The sequence below is a fragment of the Lathyrus oleraceus genome, chromosome 1 (assembly GCF_024323335.1).
Source record: "Lathyrus oleraceus cultivar Zhongwan6 chromosome 1, CAAS_Psat_ZW6_1.0, whole genome shotgun sequence".
Classification (NCBI taxonomy): domain Eukaryota; kingdom Viridiplantae; phylum Streptophyta; class Magnoliopsida; order Fabales; family Fabaceae; genus Lathyrus; species Lathyrus oleraceus.
This window is the reverse complement of record NC_066579.1, coordinates 66274550-66300152: the sequence shown is the minus strand read 5'-3', so window position 1 is coordinate 66300152 and position 25603 is coordinate 66274550.

The window sequence follows — 25603 nt, the reverse complement described above, 5'->3', positions numbered from 1 at the left end:
AATGCAAAACTAGTCCCAAGAGAGGAGGGCAAATTTTGAGGTGTTACAGCTGCCCCTATTCAATCCACTGTGAACCTGTCGATATGAACAGCCTCGGCTTTCAGATGATCAGGGTGAAGAGTGATTGAATACCAAGAACAGACGAACAATTTGCGCTCTGATGGGAAAATAATTAACAATGCCTGTCAGAATCGGCAAAGAAGTGATCTCAAAAGAAGAATCCGTCTGGCACGGAAAAAGTCGGCCTGAACACCGAAACAGAACGTTGACCTGGATACCAAAATAAATGGTAACACAGGAACCACCATGGCCTGAACACCACACATCAGCTGGGGATTATTATCATTGTTTTTTTTTTCTTTTTCTTGAACCCCAAAACTTTCTGATCGATTTCCTCTTTTTGCTTTTCTTGAACCCCAAACAAATATTTTCTTTCACGCGGATGATCCCGGATCACCACATTTGAACCCCGACAACTTCATATTACTCTTGTTTGCCAAATCATGAACCTCTTTCTCCATTTTCTTGTGATAATTCCGTTGGCCATGCCGGAAATAACACCAACCACCACTCTGATGGCGACATATCAGAGGGTATTGAACCAGACATTTACTGATGACTGGGAAGGAACTCGACGTTTACTGACATCGAACAATGATGTTTACTGACACCAAAGAAAATACTTGACCAGACATTGACCAATGACTGGGAAGGAAACTCGACGTTTATTGACATCGGACAATGATGTTTACAGACACCAAAGAAAATACTCGACCAGACATTTACTGATGACTGGGAAGAAACTCGACGTTTACTGACATCGAACAATGATGTTTACTGACACCAAAGAAAAGATACTCGACCAGACATTTACTGATGACTGGGAAGGAACTCGACGTTTACTGACATCGAACAATGATGTTTACTGACACCAAAGAAAAGATACTCGACCAGACATTTACTGATGACTGGGAAGGAACTCGACGTTTACTGACATCGAACAATGATGTTTACTGACACCAAAGAAAAGATACTCGACCAGACATTTACTGATGACTGGGAAGGAACTTGACGTTTACTGACATCGAACAATGATGTTTACTGACACCAAAGAAAAGATACTCGACCAGACATTTACTGATGACTGGGAAGGAACTCGACGTTTACTGACATCGAACAATGATGTTTACTGACACCAAAGAAAAGATACTCGACCATACATTTACTGATGACTGGGAAGGAACTCGACGTTTACTGACATCGAACAATGATGTTTACTGACACCAAAGAAAAGATACTCGACCAGACATTTACTGATGACTGGGAAGGAACTCGACGTTTACTGACATCGAACAATGATGTTTACTGACACCAAAGAAAAGATACTCGACCAGACATTTACTGATGACTGGGAAGGAACTCGGCGTTTACTGACATCGAACAATGATGTTTACTGACACCAAAGAAAAGATACTCGACCAGACATTTACTGATGACTGGGAAGGAACTCGACGTTTACTGACATCGAACAATGATGTTTACTGACACCAAAGAAAAGACTCGACCAGACATTTACTGATGACTGGGAAGGAACTCGATGTTTACTGACATCGAACAATGATGTTTACTGACACCAAAGAAAACAGACATTACAGGGATCGACATGACACTTACTGGTATCGCAGGGATGACGTCTACATATGTCAAAACCAGGCAGACGCTTACCGGGGACTAACTGGGGAAGGTTGTTGATCCAAAATCACGATGCTGAACTCCTCAGAGTAACACCTTCCAACTTCCATTTCGCATGACAGAAATCTCCTCCAGTATCGCACTACTGGGGAATACCGTTGACCCAACGTCACGATGCTAAACTCCTCAGAGTAACATCTTCCAACTTCCATCTCGCACGACAGAAATCTCCTCCAGTATCGCACTACTGGGGAATACCGTTGACCCATTGTCACGATGCTAAGCTCCTCAGAGTAACATCTTTGTCAACTGGCTAAACCACCTCTCAAACGGTAACCACGGCTTGAGGCTAGCTTATGCTTGCAATGCCGATGCATGACGATTTTTTAGCGTAATGCTCCACAACCATGGAAATGCTACGCAATTAGCTATGCAATATGCTATGCTTGTCTAAATGATGAATGCATAAAAAATATCCCCCTCAAGGGACTCTTCTGGGGAGCTCGAGGCACTCTGCGGAGGAACCCGCTAACGTTCCAATCTCCACCCTGCTGGGGAATAGCACCGCTGCTAGGGGAAGGACAACCCTCAACAAGGATGACCTCCGCTGAACCCGATCTGCCTGGGGACTTCGCTGGGGAAGAAACCACCAACGCGCCCTGCGGGGAAAACAGCAATCTTCGACTTGCTGGGGATGCAACAATCTCCGCCATGCTAGGAGAAACAGCTACCAATAAATACCTCTGCTGAGGAAATAGCAACCTTCAGGCCTGGCTGCTGAGGAACTACCAATCTCAACCTGCTGGGGAGATAACCATCCCGACCCTGCTAGGGAAGTCACAGACCTTGAATCTGTTGGGGAGGTAACAATCCCAACTCTGCTTGGGGAAACAAGGAAAGTCTGGCACAGAACACCCGTCGACTCGTCGAATCATGGTATTCACCATCTAACCACAGTATCAGCTTTCCACTTTTGAGAGCTCCCAGACTCGTCTGGACTTTTCTGATTCATCGCCTTGTATTCTCGCCTTCTCCGTACTCCACGGAGATCGAACTCCTTGGATTCATACAAACTTTCCAGTCCTCAGACTTTGAAGAGTCTTCTTGATTAATCCTCCAGGATCGTCGTACGTCTCTCGCCGTCTTTTCACCATTCTTCAATCCCTTGTCCCTGATTGGACTCCACGGGGATCCTTTGTCAAAAAGGTTTCACATCACAACCTGCAAGTGAGTGAAAGTATCTAACAACACCTGCAAAAAAGATCGTTAGATAAAAACGTGCCCCAGGCGTGCCAAGATGTCAACACTTGGGTCACTCAACCTTCCGAATAAGATTTCAAGTTTTCAATCTTATAAACATGCATTGGAAGGGACCTGTATGTATCAAAATGCAAATATTCTTTATCAAAAATAATCGGATGTTTTTGCAATCAAAGCGGTAATGAAAACAAAAAACAAAATTATTTGACTGAATATGCATTTTATTGATTGAAAAGGTGTGGCTCAAACTGAGCAATACAAAGGAAGCAATTCCTGAAAAGAGGTAATTGCGCACAAAAGGAAAAATCTATCCTAATGGCAATGTGAAACCGCGATCTCATCGAGTTCCAACTCGGTTACACCCCATATGTCCTCAAGACTCTCCACACTTTCTGCCTTCTGAACAAGACGCTTCCGATCGATCCCTGTCGGGGATTATCCTGGTGTCTTAACCAAAGTAAACGATCATGCTAGACGCAGTTGTTCGTTTCAATCCCTCTTTTTCCTGGACCGCCCTTTCGGGTTTTCAGTCCATCGGGATACCCTTTTTTGCCCAAGGCGCCTTTTCAGGTTTTCGACTTGCCGGGTGTACAATTTTTCTTTTTATCCCTAATTTTTGCCCGAACCTTTTTTCTTTTTTCTCGGTTCGCCGGGATGCCCATTTTTGCCTGGACTATTTTATTCTTTTCGTCCAGCGGGTCTCTTTATATGAAGTATTTTCTAACTGCGTCCGCATTCATAGGGGATGGAAGATCCTCGCCATCCATGGTCGTCAACAACGAGGCTCTGCCAGAGAAAACCTTCTTGACCACGAATGGACCTTCATAATTGGGTGTCCATTTGCCCCTGCAATCGTTCTGAGGAGGAAGGATCCCTTTCAACACCATGTCTCCCACGTGATACCCACGAGGTCGCACCTCTCGGTCCAAAGCCTGCTTCATTCGCTGTTGGCACAACTGCCCACGACAAACGGTTGCCAGCCTCTTTTCCTCAATCAGGCTCAACTCTTCGTATCGAATCCTTACCCATTCAGCCTCTTGCAATTTCACGTCCATCAGGACTCTCGATGAAGGAATCTGGACCTCGACTGGTAGCACGGCTTCCATTCCATACACAAGTGAGAAAGGCGTTGCCCCATTAGATGTACGCACCGAAGTTCAATACCCAGGATATCGGCTTCGTATTAGCCACATTGTTGGTGCATTCAAATGTTATCCGGCAACAAAAGGAATGTGGGATCCCTTTGGCGTAACCAAAGCAACACCAACTCTGTTTCCATTCTCATCAACGGCCCCATCAGACATCAGAATCCGTTCGGATTCAGGGTCGGGCCCCTCCTCCGGGATTGGTTCCTCACAATATTTCGATTTGAGAACCTCGATGTCCTCATCAGGGAATTCAAACTTCATCGGTCAATAATCCTCAATGGGTTGCTGGGCAAGGTAATCAGACAATACACTCCCCTCTATCGCCTTTCTGAGAGGTATATTGAACATCGTATTCTGTCAAAATCATCTGCCAACGAGCAACCCGTCCGGTCAATGCTGGCTTCTCAAATGTGTACTTGATCAGATCCATCTCGGAAATCCACAAAGTGGTATGAACCAGCATGTACTGTCTTAGTCGGTGAGCAGCCTATGCCAAAGTACCACAAGTTTTCTCGAGCAGCGAATGTATTGTTTCACAGTCGGTAAACTTTTTGCTAAGGTAAATTTCATGCTCTTTTCGACCAGACTTGTCATGCTGCCCCAGTACACACCTCATAGACTCCTCGAGGACTATCAAGTACAGGGTTCACGATCTCCCTCCACAGGGAGGCATCAGAATCTGAGGCTCCTGCAACTTATTCTTTTATTTCTCAATGCCCCTTGGCAATCATTATTTCACCTGACCGTTTGATCTTTTTTTTCTCAACAGCTTGAGTGGGTTCCCACGTGGCTGTTAGATGAGATGTGAACCGTGAAATGCAGTTCAATCTACCTAAGAAACCACGAACCTCTTTTTCTGTTCTCGGTTCAGGCATTTTCTTGTGGCTTCTTTTCTTTTCTTTTTTTTTTTTTAGCAGGATCAACCTCGATTCCTCTTTTCCGCTCACAATAAGCCCCAGCAATTTACCGGACCGCACTCCGAAAGTGCACTTATTCGGATTCAACCTCAGTTTGAATTGTCTCTATCGGTCGAACAACTTGCCCCGGCCTACCGGATGCCCCTCTCCTGTTTGGGACTTTGCTATCATGTCATCAACATAGCATTCAATTTCATGATGAATCATATCATGAAACAAAGTCACCATAGCTCTTTGATGCGTGGCACCGGCGTTCTTGAGACCGAATAGCATCACTTCCGCTCTTGACACTCGCCTCCAAGGCGGCCCCAACCTTTATTTCCTTTCAGACCTCCTCGGTGCTTGGATTGACAATCTCAACTCGCTCCTCGTGCGGTTGAATCACTTTCTCCTCTTGTTTCAACAACCTGGCTAATCTTCCAGCAGATCACAATCGGCTTCGCCTTCTTCTTCGGCATGATAGATCGAATTGTCGAAGTCATACAAAGGTGTAACCGAATCGTTATCAATGAGATCCGGAGAATTATTTTTTAAAGTCGAAACGAGACAAATCAAAAAGGGGAAAAAATGAAAACAAACATTGCCATTTTTTATTTTTGTTTTAAACTGCAAAAATAGATGAAAAACAGGGAACACCGCTTTTACTGTGAAAACATCCATTTATTAATGATGCAAAATGTTGCAAAATGAAACACATGAGGTGGCCCTTACAATGGACCAATACGTTTCGGGCAAAACGTATGGCTTTCATGCAAACAGAATTGAAAAACAGAAATACTACTCTTCATGATGAGTGACAGTGATGGTCTTTGAGGCCTTCTAGTTCCCTGGTACGCACGATTTTATCCACGAGTCAAGCTCGCAGTCACCGTCAATCTCTTCACCCACCGCACAGGCGTGACCTGGTGCCATCATTCCAGCACTAACGAATGTGAACGGTTGACGACGTCCTCTGTTTTGCCCAGACGAGTCCTGGCCCGGCTGATAGCCAACCCCGAACATATCTGCTTTCACCACAATGTCTATGATCTTTCCCCAGCCTAGGGCTTCTCCATTCTTCACCACTTCCATGGCCTGCTTGTAAGAAGAAATGGACAGCTTCTTCTCTTTCTCAGCACAGATGGTGTTTTCCACCTTGACGGTTTCAACTGCCTGACTTGGTGTTTCACATATTACACCGTCCATTTCTACCTGCTTGAACGATGACAAGTGGCTGACAAAGATGTCCTCCTCCCCCTAACCAACTTTCTCAAATCGGAGACGTCCTTCATCCATCATTCTCTGAATCGTCTCCCTCAGCATTATGCACCCATTCGCATTAACGGTGTAGGCAGCGCAACGATTATCACAACCAGGGAAAACTCCACTCTTCATCAAATGTCTCTTGACCACAGACATTGGAGTCCTCAACTGTTTCACATCTGTCACCTCTATTTTTCTCTTATCCTCTGACATCACGTTCACCCCCATAGGACCTTGTATCGGCATGGGGTTAGCATTAACATTCAGCGTCGGCGCAAAATTGATGGCTTTAGAATCCACCAAATCTTGGACGACATGCTTAAAAGCTTTACAACCCTCAATGTGATGTTCGAGTGCTCCAGAATGGAACTTGCATCTGACGTTCTCATCATAACTTGCAAGCCTCTGATCCGGTCTCACTGGAACCAACGTCCTTGGCTGAACCAACCCAAGCTCCTTCAACCTCTTAAACAGAAAGGCATAAGTCACGGGTGGCCTATCGAACTGACGATCTGTCATCCTTCTTCTCACTTGGCCCCCTGCTCTCTGTGTTCTCTATGGAGGTGGCGGTTGTTGCTGTTGTACAGGTGGATTACCAACAGGAGTAGTTGCTGTGGCAGCATAAGGGTGGTAACGATCCCTACCTTGTCCCTTTTTGGCATGCACATCACTTGATTCACCCTCCTTCTTGTGCTGGCCATTGCTAGAGTGCTTCTTTACTCCGGATGACGGAGCATTTCCCTGTGTTTCCTCCATTATCAGCCAATTTTCAATCCTCTCCAACCTCTCAGCCATTGCTTTCTACCCCAAGGCAAGCCCTTGCACGACAATGAACAACTCCCTCATCATCGCTTTCAATTCGAGAATGTCGGCGTTGGGTGGATCCATCAGTCTGGGTTTGTTGAGTCTGGCAGGGTATCCGAGCAGACGTGCTACGTGCAGAGGAATGATTCTACGTGCTTGAGCAATGATTCCTAAGTAAACCCAAACACGTTAGATACTGACACCTGCAAAACAGAAGACAGGTTAATATGACTCACACATGAATGCAATGTTTATTCATATGAGGAACACTCCGTCTTTCGATCCTGGTTTCATCGAGACAGATAATAATTTGACAATAACACTCTGACATCAGGATGTCTCTCAACCAGAATCTCAATTGAGAATGTACCCTGAGTATGGATAGCCATGAATTAAATGCGGATGAATGCAAAATGGGAATGATGCAGATGCATGTAGGCAAGTGTCACTGTGCCATCCTCCAAGTCATCTGAACATCCACTGCACTGAGTTACGGCCTCTGAACTGCTCTCAACCATCTGAGGGAATAAATGACCATAAATCCAACCCGGGAGTTCCGAAATAAACGGAACCTAAGGATACATCACCATCATCACCAGAAAGTCCTCTGAACAGATAACCACAAGACCCTCTGAACCAGTCCAGGGAATCCTGAAATAAACGGATCCCCACTGATAAATACCACGGACAGAACTCTGGCGTCTCAGAAATAAATCCATAAATCTGACTTATAAATAGAACTCTGATCAATAACTGAACCATTAGTCACCATCAAAGTCACCATCAGAACATGCATCTGTAAGAATCAACCCTCCCCTCTGTAACACCCCAAAAATTTGCCCTCCTCATTCATGCATTCATTTAGCATTTCATATTGCATTTCATCATGTCAATCAGAATTAGATCCGGAAAAAAAAAAAACGAAAAAAGAAAAAAAACGAAAAAAAAAAACGAAAAAATTTTTTTTACAAAAAAAAATAAAAATAATAATAATAATAATAATTTTTTACAAAAAAATAAATAAATAAAAATAATAATAAAATAAATAAATAAAATATAATAAAATTTTTTGGACTTGGGTCTCTCTCATTTGAGCCCACAAAACCATGAAATTCAGTCTATAAATACCAAGGCTTCACTTGAGAGAACACAGAACAAAAGGGGGATTTTGAAGAGAAGCAAAATACTCTGAGGTTTCCTTGGAACAAAACCCTGAGGAAAAAGATAGTGAGAGAAGACCTAACGGAGTTCAGAGCAGCCTCCAAACCCCGAAGGGAACTCAGCTACACAGAACCACCTCTGCCTCACATAAACCCTGAAGATTGTTTTGTAAACCTCACGGGTGCAACTCAATCAAGCTCTCCAATCAGGTTTGCCATTATTCCCATTACCTTTGCCCATGGGTTTAATATGTATATGAATGTATAAACAATTCCTTGAATGTTTAACCGTTTAATTTTTGAGTGTATGCCACAGGGTTTGAGGTTTCTGAAACCATACTGTTATTCATGAAAAAAATGCTTATGGTGTTTCACTAACCCTTTTGTTGAATTTTTGTGAGGGCTCACATGACTTTTGCAGAGATAACTTGCGTGGTTTCCCACTTTATTTGTGGGATAACCCCTGGAGGTTCATTCTGATTACCTGTACTGACTCACTTTTCTTTGATGGCATTAGCTTGGAAGGATCTCAGGGTTTCCCATTCCTCTAATTGTTGTTACTTCGGATCTTTATCCGCGTGGTACTTTTACATTTTTCCCGCATTTTACTGCTTTCCTAGCTGAAAGACCTCGATAGGAGGCAACGTTTGAGCCCCTTGGTGGCATTTTACTTTGAGATACATGTTTTGTGTTTTGTATTCATATCCCTGCAGGTAGCGCGGTTCCTTCGTCAAGGACTGCCTTTTTTCCCTCGAGCATCCCAAACCCTAAAACTCAAAGCAACACGTTAACTCCTTCTACTACAGGCGAGTAAGTCTCCAAAGGTCGAGCATCCGGTAGATTGCGTAGTGACGTCGTTCGCCCAAAACCCAATCCATAACCCCGTAGTTAGCCGAACTACGTTTTGCTCTGATTCTCAGGCCAGATGAGATACGTAGGCATAAGACGCGATGTCTTAGCGAGCACACATCCCCCCAACCCATAGGTCAGTCGAGCTACGAAGACTCTGATTCTCATATTCAGATGAGATACGTATGCAGTGGATGCGACATCCGCGCGAGTCATTTTCATTTAACCCTTTTTTTTGGTAAACAGCACAAGATAAACCCACACCCTTTAGACAAAAAAAACACAAAAGTGGATCCCGTAGAGTACTACGGATGCGTAGGGGTGTTAATACCTTCCCTTCGCATAACCGACTCCCGAACCCAAGATTTGGTTGCGAGACCCCGTCTTGTCCTTTCCTTTTTCAGGTTTACTTCGAGCGTTTCCTTTCCCTCCTTTGGGATGAATAACGCACGGTGGCGACTCTTCTGTCATTTTCTTTCGCCGGTTGTGTTTTTTTTTGCATTCCATTTTTCAGGTTGCGACAGCTGACGACTCTGCTGGGGACATATAGAAGTTGACCTCTTGCTGGTCCATCTGCCCTAAGCGATTCCCTCATAGCTTTTGTAGTTTGTTTGTTTATTGGGTGTTCATGCTTTTGTGCAGTTATTTATTTACCTGCTTTACCTTATTGCATTGTGTACATATCATTGCTTTATCTGTTGGCTGGCTATGGCTGCTTGGTGATCTTTGTGAGATGAGTTCTATACCCGAACTCGAGTGCACTTAGGATAGGAGAATGGCATAGTCCTGTCGACTTGTGTGGAGTTATTCCTTAGCGAGTTGACTTGCAAGCCCATTCACTTGGTGGAGGTCATGTTGAGATCAATGATGTCACACAAGTAAGTTGTGGTTAGACATTACTTGTTCCAATATAGACCTAAGAAGCCAAGGACCTTAGTTTACCAAACCCATCTTGGCCTATTCGTAGGACGTAGTGCGAAAGTCGTTCAAATGTGAGATTTGATACGATTGTTACGCGATACTACACTCATAAGAGTCTCTCTTGAGAATATTGTTGGAATACGAGTAGTCGTTCCTCTGATAATATCCGAAAGATGGGATTATGACTATGGGAACCTTTTGTAGAACATGTTTGGCAGGTTTAAACCTTAGTACACTCCTTTTGGGTGGTTCTTAACCTAAACTCCATGCTCGTGACTTGCAACAAACCCTTGATTCATGGTTAATCCGATCAGGTATCCTTAATATCAATGAAACTCGGGTGTTGATAAGGTGTAAACCATAATCCACCAAAATGGATGGTTGATATTAAGGATAACATGATCCATCCCATGACCTTTGTTTGGTGTGCTCTTAATTTCTCTCCAGACAGTGCAACCTGACAGATGTTCAAGCGGATACATCAATTCTGATTGACATGCCTTTGCATTGCATAACATCATCTGCATATTTGCATCCAACATCTCATGCTTATTCATTTGCAGGGTATTCCCTTTCAAAACGGGGTGGCTTAAAACTGAACAAGCAGTGCATCGCATACCATGCATATTAACCCTTGTCTGTTTTGCAGGTGTCACCGCAGTGTCTAATGTTTGTTCCCTGTATCAGGCAGTTATTGGTCCCAAGCAAGTTCACAGATACCCGACAAAGGAAAACCGTCCACAACTAGCGATGGACCAAGTACAGAAAGAGCTGGCTGATATGCGTGAAAGGATGGATCAGTTCATGACATTGATGACTGGTATGGCAGAAGGCCAGGCGAAGCTGAAGGAATTGGTTGAGCAACCGAGACACGATCCGGAGGTGGAGATACCAAATGTTGAGGGAAACCCTGGTAACCCTGGGAACGCTGATAACCCTGTGAACACTGGTAACGCGGGTAACGCAAAGGTTGATGGAAACCCGGGTAATGTTGGCAACACAGGGAATGTTGGAAATGATATTGGTGGAAGGTACAATGTGAATCAAGGAATTCGGATTAACGGGCACCCCGTTACTGAAGATTATCAGTGTGATCAATTTTCTTTGCACGACGAGGCCCTCGAGACCACTCGCCGTATGGATGAGCTTGCTGAGAAGCTCAAATCTTTGGAGTCTCAAAATTCCTTAGGCTTTGATGTCACAAATCTTGGTCTGGTTCAAGGAGTAAGGATTCCTTACAAGTTCAAACCCCCTACTTTTGAGAAATACAACGGGGCTTCTTGCCCATGCACTCATCTCCAATCTTATCTGGGAAGGTTGGGAGCTCACACGGAAGATGAAAAGCTGTGGATGTACTATTTTGAAGACAGTCTAACTGGAGCTTCTCGTGAATGGTATTCTCATTTGTCTCGTACTACCATCAAGAGCTGGAAAGACTTGGCAGAGGCTTTTATCAAGCAATATCAATACAACTTGGACATGGCTCCAAATCGGACCTTGTTGCAAGGTATGTCTCAGACTGCCAAGGAAACCTTTAGAGAGTATGCTCAGCGTTGGAGACAGATTGCTGCGTCCGTCCAACCCCCTATGTCTGAAAGGGAGATGGCGGACATGTTCATGAACACTCTTCAAGGCAATTATATTGAGAGATTCGCTGCTTGCCCGTCAATCAGCTTTGCAGAGATAGTAATTGCTGGAGAAAGAATCGAGAGTCTGTTGAAGATGGGCCGAATTCAAGACAATAGTGCTTCCAACTCATCAGGTCCCAAGAGACCGTTTGCTGGTAACGGTCAGCAAAAAAAAGAAGGTGAGGCAAGCGTTGTGTATGCCGGCAAAGGCAGGGGTAGAGGACGCCCTAATTACTATCAAGATCAAGTGGCCGCAGACACCATTCCAACACCTGTTCCTCAACCGCAATATCATCCGCAACAACAACCCAGGTACAACAATCAACAATAAGGAGGTAATCTGGGTCAGCAGAGACATTATCAACAACGTCCAAGGCAGACGGATCGGGTCATCGAGCCAATCCCAATGCCTTATTCAGTATTACTTCCCAAGCTGATTGACATGAATCTGGTTACATTGAGAACTCTGGCCCCACCAATCGATCCCAATAATTTGCCTAGAGGTTATGATGTCAACGGCAGATGTGCTTTTCACTCCAACGCACCTGGCCATACTACAGATAATTGCAAGGCTCTCCAGTTAAAGGTACAAGATCTGAGAGATGCCCAGGCTATCAATTTTGCTCCGGTGCCTAATGTTATCCAGAACCCGATGCCGGCTCACGGCGGGCAGAGGATTAATGTTGTTGATAGTGGGGAAACTTTGAATTTGGTTTCTGATGTGACTAAGGTGAAGACTTCGCTATCGGTGGTTAAAGACCGACTTCTGAAAGGACAGATTTTCCCGGGCTGTGGGGAAGAATGCAGAAATTGTCAAGCTGCCGAGAACGGATGTGACAGTTTGAGAAGGGGTATTCAGCAGCTGATAGATGAAGGTTGTCTTCAGTTCGATCAGGCCCGTCCAGTGAAGAATGATGTGTCGACAGTGACGTTTTATTTCACTCCTGAAGAAATATATGTTCCCGAGAGACTCGCTCCGACAACAATATATTTCCCAGAAAGTACAGAACCAGCAGCAGTGAACATCGAAAGTTCAGCACCAGTTGCAATTTACTTTGACAGCCCTCAACCGACTTTGGTTGGTCCGATCACCATCACTATACCAGGACCCGTTCCGTATGAGAAAGACAGTGCTATCCCGTGGCACTATGGGGCTGATATCTACTGCCAGGGGCAGAAAGTTAACGAAGAAGACATTGACATTGGTAGCTCCGTTATAGACAATGTTGGAGGGGTTGGTGGCTTCACTCGCAGTGGACGCCTATTTGCACCATCAACATTACGTGCGAATACTGAAGCCGAGGCAGCCGCCAAGGCTAAAGGGAAACAGGTATCCACCGAAGAGGTTACTACTGAGAAAGATCCTCCTAAGACCGCATTCGAGAAGGAAGTGGATGAGTTTATGAGGATTATCAAGAAAAGTGACTACAAGGTAGTCGACCAGCTAAATCAGACACCCTCAAAGATATCCATTCTCTCACTATTGTTGTGCTCTGAGGCGCACAGAGCAGCCTTGTTGAAAGTACTGAATATGGCCTATGTTCCACCGGAGATAACTGTTAACCAGCTGGAGTCGGTAGTTTCCAATGTAAACGCTAGCCGGGGGCTAGGTTTCACCGATAATGACCTGACACCTGAGTGCAGGAATCACAACAAAGCCTTGCATATCACAATGGAGTGCAAAGGGGTGGTGCTTTCCCATGTTTTGGTTGATACAGGCTCTTCTCTGAATGTTCTTCCAAAGAAAGCCTTAATGAAGTTGGATTGCGACGGCATCATCCTGAGGCCAAGTAACTTAGTTGTGAGGGCTTTTGATGGCTCTAAGAGAGATGTTTTTGGCGAAGTTGAGTTGCCTGTTAAGATTGGACCGCAGGTGTTCAAGATCACCTTTTATGTGATGGATATCCAGCCTGCCTACAGTTGTCTGCTAGGTCGGCCTTGGATTCATGTTGCCGGTGTTGTTACTTCTACCCTCCACCAGAAGCTCAAATATGAACTAGAAGGTCAGATCGTCACTGTATGTGGTGAAGAGGATATTTTTGTTAGCCACCTGTCTACATTTAAGTATGTAGAGATGGACGGCGAGATGCATGAGATGCTGTGTCAAGGCTTCGAAACTACAAACATCAATGAGGTCGCGCCCGAAGCTGTCTTTTCACCTGAGTCTGAGAAGGTCGGGACTTCTATCTCTTCATACAGACAAGCTGTTGAAGTGGTTAAGGCTGGTAATGCCCAAGGCTGGGGCAAATTTGTGGAGCCAGTCATCAAAGAAGACAAGTTTGGATTGGGGTATGCTCCAGGATCTCAGAAGAATGAAGCCGGTACTTTCTCCAGCGGGGGTTTGGTTTCTCCCCACGTCGTCAATGCTGCAGATGAAGACAAGGCTGACAGGGACTGTGACTTAGATAGCTGGATTCGCCCGTGTGTCCCGGGAGAAAAGCTCGACAATTGGTCGTCTGAAAAAACCGTTCGGGTTACTCTACTGAAAGAGTGATTTTTATTGTTTTCCTTTATTACATGCATAATAAAGTCTTACACTTTGCCCAAGGTGTAACGGCTCATTTGTAGGGCCATCCATTTAGTTACGTTTCGCAATTATTTTTATCATCAATAAAGGACGGCTTTTGCAAACAATTTTGTGTTCTCTTTCTTTCAGTTTTTTTTACTTTTTACCAAAAAATGGCAATGTTTCTTTTTTCGTTTTTCCTTTCTTTCAAAAAAAAATCTCTCATTCTAAGGTAAAGCATGATCCTCCATCATGCAGAGCCGACCACCCGGATCTCACTGCTAACGACACTGCTATGGCCAAGTATGACTTCGACAATCCTATCTATCAAGCCGAAGAAGGGGCTGAGGAAGATTGTGAATTGCCTGAAGGGTTAGCCAGATTGTTGAAATAGGAGGACCGAGCTATTATACCTTATCAAGAGGTGGTTGAGACCATCAACGTTGGTACCGAAGACGACAAGAAAGAGATCAAGATCGGGGCAAGTCTACAGGCCGAGAGGAAAGACCGTTGATCATGTACTTGACTGTGTTAGAAAGGTCAATGGGTTGTGTGCTCGGTCAGCATGACGAGTCAGGTCGAAAAGAGCATGCAATATACTACCTTAGCAAAAGTTTACCGACTGTGAACAAAGATACTCATTGCTCGAGAAAACTTGTCGCGCTTTGGCATGGGTTGCTCGCCAACTAAGACAGTATATGTTGACTCACACGACTCTATTGATATCAAAAATGGATCCAGTCAAGTATATTTTTGAAAAGCCAGCACTTACCGGAAAAGTTACTAGGTGACAAATGATACTGACAGAGTATGACATCCAATACACTTCACAAAAAGCCATCAAGGGAAGTGTCTTGTCAGACTATCTTGCAGAGCAACCGATTGATGATTACCAACCTATGAGGTTTGACTTTCCTGATGAGGACATCATGTTTCTCAAATCGAAAGATTGAGAGGAACCACTCCCGGAGGAGGGGCCTGACCCTGAATCCAAATGGGTTATGATGTTTGATGGGGCGGTCCACGTCAATGGTCGCGGAGTTGGTATAGTGTTGATCACACCAGAAGGGGGTTCATATGCCATTTGGTGCCAGAATAACTTTTCCCTGCACCAACAATGAAGCCGAATACGAAGCTTGTATCCTAAGACTTGAGGAAGCCGTCAATATACAGATTAAAACCCTGGATGTATACGGGGATTCAGCTTTGGTCATCAATCAAACCAACGGGAAATGGTGCTATGCTGGAACTACGTACCCAGAATTGACGTATCTCGGTCAGAGACGAATGAAGAAAGCATTTGGTCAGAAAGTGCGCCCTCGGGGGTATCAAGTCGTTGAATTGGTACTCAAAAGATTTCTTCCTCCCAACACAGATCACAGGGGCAAATGGACACTGAACTATGAAGGTCTGTACGTGGTTAAAAGAGTTTTCTCTGACGGAGCTTTGATGCTAACAACCATGGATGGCGAAGGATTCCCGTCCCCTGTCAACTCAGACGCAGTTAAAAAATACTTCGCATAAAATAGACCCGCTGGACGATAAAAAGAATAGTCCAGGCAAAAAAAGGGGCATCCCGACGAACCAAAAAAAAAAGAGCATAAAGAGGTTCGGGCAAAAATTAGGGATATAAAAAAAGAGTACACCCGGTGAGTCGAAAACCCAAAAGGGCGGCTCAGGCAAAAATGGGTATCCCGGTGGATTGAAAACCCGAAAAAGGGGGCGATCCAGGCAAAAGTTACGGAATAAGCGAATGACTGTGATCTGAGTTCATCAGTGTTATATCACCGTTTCATTCAATCCGACAATCTTCGAAGGTTAAAGATCGACTAATCATCCACTTCAGAAAGCAAGATGAGCAGAGCGTCTTGAGGACATACGAGCCATAGCAGAGTCGAAACTCAGTGGGACCCCGTTTCCACATTTGCCATTAGGATAGTTCTCTTTTTATAGCGATCACCTCTTTTCAGGGATCAGCTTCCTGATACCCTCGCCTATTCCTGGCACAAATTTTCTCCCCATTAAGAGTCGAATAATTCAGTTAAAGAGCCTCTTTATTTTTCATTTATCAGTTTGTTTGCAAAAATGTCCGAATTTTTGATAAAACATATTGCATATGAACATAATGGTGGCTTTTGCAGATGATTTGCACAGGAAAACATTTAAAATTGCTTTGAATGTGCTTAATCCCGAACGGTGAATTCAAACTGAGTAATTCCCCCGAGGCATACGTGTATTTTTGGTTGCAGGTCACAGGAACCGGATGCCAAGTCATGAATCCTCATCCCCAAGCGGCTGACAAAGTCTCTCCACAGCAGAGCATGTTCCCCAACAGAGTTGACAGTATCCAGACTGTCTATCCCCAGTAAAGTTGACAGTATCCAGACTATATATCCCCAGCGGAGTTGACAGTGTCAGACTGTATCTTCCTAACAACAGCGGAGTGGTTGCATACCCAACGGACAAGAGGATGGTGTTCCCAGTGTTCATTTCATCCCCAGCAGATTATTTCTAACAGATTTGTTCTAATCCCCAGATTGAGGACGATTAGCAAGTTCATATCCCCAGCAAAGGTCGTTTCCTACGACATTTCCCCAGGAAGTGTTTTCCCCATAGACTCTCCTCACAGAGCCTCGCCGAACAAAGTTTCCATAGTTGATACTCCCCCCGCAAGGTCAACTTTTCAAGCAGCCAATTTATTTTTGGTGGCTCATTGGTCCCGGCAGACGGATCATTCCCCACAGAGCATTCAAGGATTGATACAGCGATCTGTTCCCTACCGGAGTTTGCTTCCCCAAGCAAATTTCTTTTTACACCATGCATAACATTTGCATTTGCATGCATATCATATCAAGCATACACATAAGCTGATAAACAAGTTCTTCCAAGCAGACTGAAGAATTACTTTACAACCAATGTCATGAGATCCAGCTAGAGGATCAAGCGTGAGTGATCCAGCCTGAGGGTCGTTTTGAAGATTCAGCCTGAGAATCGTTTTCCAGTGATCCAGCCTGAGGGTCATTTTGAAGATTCAGCCTGAGAATCGTTTTCCAGTGATCCAGCCTGAGGGTCATTTTGAAGATTCAGCCTGAGAATCATGTTCCAGTGGTCCAGCCTGAGGGTCCATTTCGAAGATTCAGCCTGAGAATCGTGTTCCAGTGATCCAGCCTGAGGGTCATTTCGAAGATTCAGCCTGAGAATCGTGTTCCAGTAAGCCAGCCTAAGGCTCAATTTGAAGATTCCCCAGTGAAGTCGCCTACAAGCTTTATTTCCCCAGCAAGTCTAATTGAGGAGTCGTTACAACATGTTCTAGCCCGAAGAATATGTACGAAGCCCAAAAGTGGAATATTCTCGAAGCTGCATATCTAATATGAAGGTTGGGTGTAGATTTCAAAAGAGGGTCAACCAGCGCATGCCTCAGATGCGGGATCCTAATGATGGGAATTTATCATCAAAACAATCCAGATCTAGCCAGAAGATCGAAATAGATTCAGCCAGAGAATCGAAACAATTCAGATCTAGCCAGAAGATCGAAGTAGATTCAGCCAGAGAATCAAATTAAGTTCAGATTCAGCCAGAGGATCGACACTCCAGATCTAGCCAGAAGATCAAAGTCAGGTCTAGCCCGAAGACCGAAAATGGATTCAGCAAGAGAATCAAAGGAAATAGATTCAGCCAGAGAATCGAAACGAAGGAGATCTAGCCAGAAGATCGAAGGAGATCTAGCCAGAAGATCGAAGGAGATCTAGCCAGAAGATCGAAGGAGATCTAGCCAGAAGATCAAAGGAGATCTAGCCAGAAGATCGAAGAAGATCTAGCTAGAAGATCAAATTCGTATCCAGCCCGAGGATCAAAATTAATATCCAACCAGAGGACTAAATTGAGTATAGGTTCAGCCAGAGGATCGACACTCCAGATTAAGCCAGAAGACTGATTCAGATCAAGCCAGAGGATCGGAAGAAAAATAAACAGCGCGGTGTATTTCCGCATTTTTGTGGTGTTCTCGGAGCGCAAATTTTCGGTCTGTCTTTGGTATTCAATCACAGCTCACCCCGTTTGTCTGATAAGTTGTTCGCTTTCATCCTACTCGGGTTAGCTGATGTTTGAATAGGGGCAGCTGTAACACCCCAAAATTTGCCCTCCTCATTCATGCATTCATTTAGCATTTTATATTGCATTTCATCATGTCAATCAGAATTAGATCCGAAAAAAAAAACGAAAAAAAAAAAAAAAAAAAAACGAAAAAAAAACGAAAAAAAAACGAAAAAAAAATTTTACAAAAAAAAATTAAAATAATAATAATAATAATAATTTTTTACAAAAAAATAAATAAATAAAAATAAAAATAAATAAATAAAATATAATAAAATAAAATTTTTTGGACTTGGGTCTCTCTCATTTGAGCCCACAAAACCATGAAATTCAGTCTATAAATACCAAGGCTTCACTTGAGAGAACACAGAACAAAAGGGGGATTTTGAAGAGAAGCAAAATACTCTGAGGTTTCCTTGGAACAAAACCCTGAGGAAAAAGATAGTGAAAGAAGACCTAACGGAGTTCAGAGCAGCCTCCAAACCCCGAAGGGAACTCAGCTACACAGAATCACCTCTGCCTCACATAAACCCTGAAGATTATTTTGTAAACCTCACGGGTGCAACTCAATCAAGCTCTTCAATCAGGTTTGCCATTATTCCCATTACCTTTGCCCATGGGTTTAATATGTATATGAATGTATAAACAATGCCTTGAATGTTTAACCGTTTAATTTTTGAGTGTATGCCACAGGGTTTGAGGTTTCTGAAACCATACTGTTATTCATGAAAAAAATGCTTATGGTGTTTCACTAACCCTTTTGTTGAATTTTTGTGAGGGCTCACATGACTTTTGCAGGGATAACTTGCGTGGTTTCCCACTTTATTTGTGGGATAACCCCTGGAGGTTCATTCTGATTACCTGTACTGACTCACTTTTCTTTGATGGCATTAGCTTGGAAGGATCTCAGGGTTTCCCATTCCTCTAATTGTTGTTACTTCGGATCTTTATCCGCGTGGTACTTTTACATTTTTCCCGCATTTTACTGCTTTCCTAGCTGGAAGACCTCGATAGGAGGCAACGTTTGAGCCCCTTGGTGGCATTTTACTTTGAGATACATGTTTTGTGTTTTGTATTCATATCCCTGCAGGTAGCGCGGTTCCTTCGTCAAGGACTGCCTTTTTTCCCTCGAGCATCCCAAACCCTAAAACCCAAAGCAACACGTTAACTCCTTCTACTACAGGCGAGTAAGTCTCCAAAGGTCGAGCATCCGGTAGATTGCGTAGTGACGTCGTTCGCCCAAAACCCAATCCATAACCCCGTAGTTAGTCGAACTACGTTTTGCTCTGATTCTCAGGCCAGATGAGATACGTAGGCATAAGACGCGATGTCTTAGCGAGCACACATCCCCCCAACCCATAGGTCAGCCGAGCTACGAAGACTCTGATTCTCATATTCAGATGAGATACGTATGCAGTGGATGCGACATCCGCGCGAGTCATTTTCATTTAACCCTTTTTTTTGGTAAACAACACAAGATAAACCCACGCTCTTTAGACAAAAAAAACACAAAAGTGGATCCCGTAGAGTACTACGGATGCGTAGGGGTGCTAATACCTTCCCTTCGCATAACCGACTCCCGAACCCAAGATTTGGTTGCGAGACCCCGTCTTGTCCTTTCCTTTTTCAGGTTTACTTCGAGCGTTTCCTTTCCCTCCTTTGGGATGAATAACGCACGGTGGCGACTCTTCTGTCATTTTCTTTCGTCGGTTGTGTTTTTTTTTGCATTCCATTTTTCAGGTTGCGATACCCTCACAGGTGAATTCTAATCAGGTCATCCTAAGGCGGATAATGGTCTCGACAATCGGGCAAAGATACTCAATGGGTTTGCCCTTTCGGGTGTGCCGCTGCAGCTCTCATAAGATCGTCTAAACCAAAGATCCGGGAAAGAACGGTCACCGAAGTCAACAGCTCAGATGAGATAACCCAACCAAAGTGGATACTCCACAAAGGAAGAGCTCTCTCAAAAGAACCTCGTCCGGCTTGTGGTATGTCACGTCGCCAAAAACATGTTGACCTAACATGAGGGGCAACATGAGACCGCACTAATCCTAGGTGTATACTCGGGCCTGGGTTTTAGCCCCACTCAGAACACCCACCCCAAAACAGAGGAACCAACCTGTACAGAGTCAGCACAATGATAATATGATGCATGCAAACATATATGCAAATAACCACAAAATAATAATCATAAATGCAATAAATAGAGCAACACAAGCAACCAAAACTATCCTACAGAGCGCTAGGAGTGACTCACTTAGGGAAGATGGACCAGCAAGAGGTCAACTTCTATGTCCCCAGCAGAGTCGCCAGCTGTCGCATCCGCGAAAAACAACCGGCGGGAAAACACAAAACAAACAGAGCCGCCACCGTGCGTTATTTATCCCAAAAGAGGGAAAGGAAACGCTCGAAGTAAACCTGGAAAGGAAATGGTCTTACGACTGGAGATGCAAGGATCGGGAGTCGGTTACGCAAGGGGAAGGTATTAGCACCCCCTCACGTCCGTCGTACTCGACGGGATCCACGCTCAAAAGAATAGAATAAGGTTGCTAAATAACTGCTCAAAAGAATGCACGCACACTGGAATAAGAAACACAGATGGAAGAAGAGGGGAACGGGCTTGCTAGGATATCACATCCTATGCCTACGTATCTCATCTGGAATGAGAATCAGAGCTACCGTACTTTGGCTAACGCCCACCGAAACAAAACACACGCACAGACGCTGAGACATCAGAGCAAACACACAATTGGAAACGGACTGCCAATAGCTGGTCTGACGTCCGACTCCAAACAACAAACACAAACGAGGAAATTGAATGTCAATCGCAAGACTTACATCAGACTCCACACACACAACCCACAGGAAACCAACTGCCAATCGCTGGACTTATGTCAGACTCCAAGCACACAAACAAACATAGGAAACCGACTGCCAATCACTGGACTTATGTCAGACTCCAAACAAGCAAACACACATAGGAAACCGACTGCCAATCGCTGGACTTACGTCAGACTCCAAACAAGCAAACACACACAGGAAACCGACTGCCAATCGTTGGACTTACGTCAGAATCCAAACAAGCAAACGCTAACCGGACGCTGAGTCGTCAAAAGAAACACAAAGGTTGAACAAATAAGCTAACAGGGAGTCTGGTACTCGAGCCTGCTAGCGGTCAAGCAAACACACACAAAAAGAAAAAGGGTGCCCGGAGAGACCTCGCACGATCTCCTGCCTACGTACCTCATCTAGTATGAGGATCAGGGCAATGTAGTTCCCCTGAACAGGGGAGAAATTTCTATCCTAACCAGAGACTGGGAAATGACAAACTAGAAGGGAGACTGACTCGAGCCTAATAGTTATCATGTAATCCACAATGGCCCTAGGTTGAGGTTTCTATCCTAACTTGCACAGGAAGCAAGCTATCCTAAACAGCACAATCAAACAAATACAAGCACAATAAAGCAAGCACACACACTATATGCAAACAATTGGGCTCATACAAGGCTAGGCTGCAGAAACAAGCCAACTGGAATGGGGTGTTTTTAGCTCTTAACCCTAACATTGAGAGTTAAGGTGAAGCAGATGAAATGGGAAGTGAGGGTAAGACCTCACAGCTCTTATCCCTGGCCTGGGAGAGCTTGAATCAAATAGAAAGTGTGGAAGTTCAGAATGTAGGAACTCTTCTCCACAAATGACTGACACAACAAGATTTTGGGTTCTTATTCACAATGCATCAACACATGGTGTGAGCAAAGTGAATGACACAACTGAATAGAAGGGAATGGATTGCACATCCCTTTTATCTGCCAATTTCCTCTTAAGAGGACTTTACCTGCTTGGCACAAAATTAAACATCCACAAACATTGCCTCTTAAGGAGGGCTTCAGACAGGTGCCTTCCAAAGTAACATGACAGGTCTTCTAGACTACATGAAGATCAAGGGATTATACCTCAGTGGTATGCCAATCCACAAGCAATATCAAAGCAAAGTTGAAATGAACTTAAAGCAACTTAGGTACCTGTGGAAACAGCTAAACCAATCAGTACAAAATCCAGACAAGCAGTCCACAGTCAATATCAAACAGACAACCCAATATGCAATTCATAAACCATAATCACAAGTGATTTGTTCTCAAAGCCTACAAAACAAGCAAATGTTAGCCAATAACAACAAATGATCAAGCTCAAATGAAGGAGCAACATCAACCATGGAGATGTACACTTGAACCTGAAATCACAACTCAAATGTAAGTAACAAATCACTAGGTCAAAGCCTAGGGTCAAAAGTGAATCAAAAAGCCAAAACAGAACTTGATATTCAACATGGATCATATTTAACCAATCAAGAACAAGTCCTAAAAAGGAACAAACCAAAATCATCATGCAAGTTCATGTAATAGGCAAGAGAAGTCAATGACCAATTCAAGGCACACATTTGAACATTAAGAATGAAAAATCCCAATCAAAACAGAAATGATTCAAATAATTCTGGAAAAATTCATGAGCATTCAACACATCCAAAACATTCATCATTCAAAAAATCAGAAGCATTAGAGGTCATTTGGTATGGAAATCAAATTGCACAAGTTAGACAACCAAAGGTGTGACACAAATTGTCACACCATGCAAACACAAGCATAAAACAGAATTGGTACATGAGAAAAATACCAAACCAAGCCTGAAACATCCATCAATGTGTCTACAATCAGCATGTAAAGTTTCAAGTCTATTGGATTAAGAACAAGCATTTCATGATAGAAAGAGCAAGGCAAGGTCACATATGCATACATGATCAATCAACCTAGAGCAAATAAAATTCCCGCCATGCACAACTTCAGAAAAAATCATCATAAAAAACTAGACATCTTAAGGAACAATTAGCAAAAAACCAGGTATTTTTTGGATCACTTTTCAATTTGATATGATTTTTTGAAGTTAGCATACCAAATGGAATTCAAACATGTAAAACATACATGGAGATGGAGGGAAAAGGCAAAAAAAATATGAATGGATTTGAATATTTGTCTTCGCTGGGAATCGAACCAGGTTGAGATTCATATGAGGAGCGCGCCTAGCAATGAAACTACGTCGTTTTAGCTAAAAAGCCCTAGGGAAATAGCGGCGGTTACAACCGTCACAAAAACCGACGCAAATGATGAATCTTCATCTTCTTCATGAAGAACACGAAGAACACTCATGAACTTCAATGGAGTTTTTCCAGATTTTTCCAGATTTCCAGAAATGCTCAGATTTTCAAAAACTTTATACCAAAACAAAGCTCACGCAAAGGAGATAATAGATCAAGCATCAATTAATCCTAATTCAACATGATTCATGCAAATCGAAGCAAATAAAGTTTGACATGTGAAACTTCAATCAAGCATATCTCTCTCAATTTTTATCCAAATCGCACAAAATTTATATCAAAACGATCATCAAAGCAAGATCTACAAGAATATATACATGAATTGTGAAATTATGAATCTCGAAAAACTCACCTCTTGAAGAGCAGTTCCTTGTTTTGCACGATTCAAAGCTCCAGATGATCCAAATCAGTTCCAGAATGCTTGTGATGATGTTTGATGAAGAAAAGGAAGCTTGAGAACGTGTAGATCTAGATTAATAATCAACTTCCGTCTTTGAGTTTTGAGCTTCAAATGCTTGGTTCTTGCACGAATTCAACAAACCAATACTTGATTCACACTCTAATCAACTCACTGATCATGAATCTTCAACAAAAACAAGGTGTTATGTTGAAGGATTTTGAAATTTGGTTTGAAGAAAATTTTGGAGGGAGAGAGAAACTAGATCTAGAAATGTAAAATTGTGATTAACCTCCCAAATTCTGTTATGATTATGGTATTTATATGCTGTACTAATCACACTAAAAATGTTAATTAGCAATGGTTAATGGTAATTAGCAAAAATAAGGTGTTTTGACAAAATTGAAAAATTGCATGGTGCATGTAGTAATCCTACGTGAACAGTAACATTTGCTTGGTTAAATCCACTTAAAAACTTCCAATTAACACAATGGCAATGGTGATTTGCTCCCATGATGCATAAATTTCAAATTTGTGAATTTCCCTCCAAAAATGGCTTGAAAAATCAAATGATCATGTGATGGAAATTCATGCAATGTGATGATTGTTTTGGAAAGTTCCTGTCATGAGAAGAATTTTAGAAAAAGAGGCACCAAATTTGGAGTTATGAATCAAAAGTTATGGCCATTTGAAATCCCATGCACACTTGACAATGATTTGACCATATCTCCTCAACCATACATCATAAATTCATGATCTTGGACTTTTTGGAAATGGGAGAGAGAGATCTTCAACTTTAATGTTGGACAAAAAATCATTTGAAGCTTCTTTGGTGATGCAATATTGAGTTGAATTTTAACAAAAACCCTTCCATTTTTGGAAACTTTCAATTATGGGTCACTTTCCATTTTTGGCAACTTTTGCCATGACCTCAAATTCTTCAAGATATGCATTTGTAATGACACATAAGCCTCTTTGGGACATGAATGAGATGTGGAACTCATTTCTCCACTTCCAAGCCCTCAATTGACTTTCTGTTGACTTTTTGGTGTCCTAGATGACTTGAACATGCACAGATGACTTTGAGCCTCAACCACTTGATGAAATGGCTCCAAAATGAACCCTAGCTTATACAAGCTCAATAAAATCATATGATGACCTCCATCTCAATAAAGACCTCATCTCCTTGAGAATCCCTGATTGGGAGAATGCCATTGATTAGGCCAGAGGTCAAAACCCTAATCCCAAGGAACATGAACAAGCATACTGAACCCCTTGAGGATGATAAGACCATGATGATGGGGATATATCCTTACCAACAAGATAATACTCCACCTCCTTGAGGAACCAATAAAACCCTAATTGAAGAGCAACCCTCAGATGGCTGGTGATCAATCCATGAAGACCCTCAGGCTTGAATCTCTTGACCTCTCTATCTTCTGAGAAAGACTTAGGAGGATGACTTGTTTATTTCTCATGATATGCAATATGCAATGACTAATGCCTTAAAAATGAAAGATGCAAAAATGCAAAACTAGTCCCAAGAGAAGAGGGCAAATTTTGAGGTGTTACAGATAGTATGCTCCTTTTGGCCAATTTTGTTGTGTTGTCCTAGAACACATCCCATAGACTCTTCAAGCACAGTCAAATACATAAATAGCGGATTCCCTTGACTAGGTGGAATCATGATAGGAGGCTCTTGCAAGTAATTTTTTATCTTCTTAAAAGCTCCTTGACAATTAGGATTCCATTCAATTGCTTAATTTTTGTGAAGCAACTTGAAGATTGGCTCACACGTAGCAGTCATATGGGAGATAAACCTAGATATGTAATACAAA